The 2,152-nt window shown below is 41.9% G+C and overlaps 1 long non-coding RNA gene across 1 annotated transcript in view; it reads right to left on the bottom strand.

Moving 5' to 3' along the window:
- Positions 1 to 404: 404 nt before the first annotated feature.
- The window catches only part of LOC108304660, a 12,609-nt gene continuing 10,861 nt past the window's right edge, over positions 405 to 2,152 (bottom strand). Inside the window, exon 3 of the long non-coding RNA XR_001825348.2 lies at positions 405 to 746. This is a non-coding gene — a long non-coding RNA (uncharacterized LOC108304660). The remainder of the gene's footprint in view (positions 747 to 2,152) is intronic.

Here is a 2,152-nt window from a genome sequence, read left to right as displayed (position 1 = left end):
CCTGTCTTCTGGAACTCCAGCAAATTTTATGTGTAAGAATTATGGACCCAGGACTTGCACATTTTTAGAAAAATGAGTTAACCTTACAAAGATAACTTAGAATTAAAGTGGCCACTACAGGGAAGTTTTAACCCAGATAAAATCGTTTACTTGTGAAGCACACTGGAAAAGAAAAGATCCAAAATGCAATGGGATGTAATTTTTAATTGGTGCAGAGAAACATCTAGAAGATAAAATTAATAAAAAATTGCCTCCCTAAAAAATTTCTGACAGAAGGCAAAGGAAAATCTTAAGCAAAAACTCAGGATGTTAAAAAAAAGGACTGTACCTTGACTGAATTAACACTGACTGTTCCTTCTCTTTATCTGTCCTTACCTCAATGCTCTGAGCTCGCTGACCCTTTTGCCCAGCTATCCTTTCACTCTGAAGACAATGAAAAAAGGAAAGTTAGGTAAATGCTTGCAAAATGAGACCCTCTGATTAGGCAGGCATGCCTGCCATAATCAACTCTACTCCATGGTCTAAAATTGAGCTTAGAGACATTGTAAATGACCTCCCTAACCCCAAGAAAACTCCCTGGAAATGTACTAAGGAATTCAGAAACCTTATTGGAGCATTTAATCCAGGATTCCCTGATCTTTAACAGTTTATTCAGATGCTATTGGGACTTGGTAAGGCTTGAAGATGGATAGCAGCAGTGGAATGGGACCAACCTAGGGAGGATGTGAAAGACTCCCCAAAACCTCCTGAAAAGAAAGACAGAAAGAAGCTGGAAGAATTGCCAAAGACCTTTCAAATTCAGTTCCTAAGATATTTCCACAAAAAGTTGATTGGTCTACCATACAATCTTACAGACAAAAAAAGATGAGCCAATTTCAAATTACAGAGCCCATTTAGAAACACTATTTATAAAACATGCTGGATTTGAAATACCACAAGGGGCGCTTCCTGCAGAGACTGAAATGGCATTAGCTTCTCTGTTTGCAAATGGACTTCATCCTAAATTTAGTGGTTTAATTAGAAAACATACACCAGGATGGAAAGTTATAGATATGATTGAATTGGTGGCCCTAGTTGAACATTCTGAGAGGATTCTAAAGCAAGAGAAAAATCAAAAGGCAAATAAAGGGCTGTTAACACAGAGAGACCCCATCTCTACAGAAATAAATGAAAAAATTAGCCAGGCATGGTGGCAGGTGCCTGTAGTCCCAGCTACTAGGAGGCTGAGGTGGGAGGATCACTTGAGCCAGAATGTTGAGGCTGCAATGAGCCATGACTGTGCCACTGCACTCTAAGCTGGGTGACAGAGCAAGACCTTGTCTCAAAAAAAAAGAAGATAAATAAACCCATGTTCTTATGTTACCAAAATGCCAGGGGTTTGGTTTAGGTCCTGCTGCTCACTGCACAGAAAGCCAATCACTGAGACAGTGAGTATTTCCAGGGAAGAAGGCTTTAATCAGGTGCCACAGCCAAGAAGATGGGAAATTAATCTCAAATCCATCTCCCTGACCAAGTAAAATTAGAGGTAAATTAGAGTTTTATATAGCAGGGAAGAAATGTAGCCATGTGTAGAAAAACAGGAATTAGGAAGGGGTAAGGAAGAGAAGTTGGTCAATAGGAAGCAGGTGGTCAGTTAAGCCAGCAGTCCCCAACCTTTTTGGCACCAAGGACAAGTTTCATGGAAGACAATTCTTCCACACACGGTGGTGAGGGTGGGGTGTGGGGGATGGTTTCAGGATGAAACTGTTCCGCCTCAGATCATCAGGCATTAGATTCTCATAACACACAGGCAATCCAGATCCCTTGCATGCACAGTACACAGCAGGGTTCCTGATCCTATGAGAATCTAACGGTGGTGCTGATCTGGCTCAGTTGGTAATGCTCGCTCACCCTCCACTCAGTTCCTGATGTGCAGCCTAGTTCTTAACAGGCCATGGGTTACAGTTCATGGCCTGGGGATTGGGGACCCCTGAGTAGGCAATCGTGATGGGCGAAGGGTCTGGCATTTCATAGCCCCGATGTGGTTATCTGGTAAGTTTCAGTTCCTTGATACTAACTGGGAGCCCTGATGGTTGGTTTCCTGAGAAAGGAACTTGGATAAGACAAATGTAACTTTCTCAAGTTTCAAGACTGGGAGGGTCAATTTCTTTTT

The sequence above is a fragment of the Cebus imitator genome, unplaced genomic scaffold (assembly GCF_001604975.1).
Source record: "Cebus imitator isolate Cc_AM_T3 unplaced genomic scaffold, Cebus_imitator-1.0 Scaffold56, whole genome shotgun sequence".
Classification (NCBI taxonomy): domain Eukaryota; kingdom Metazoa; phylum Chordata; class Mammalia; order Primates; family Cebidae; genus Cebus; species Cebus imitator.
Note: the sequence above shows the minus strand (reverse complement) of the source record. Positions and strands in the feature narration are given on the sequence as shown.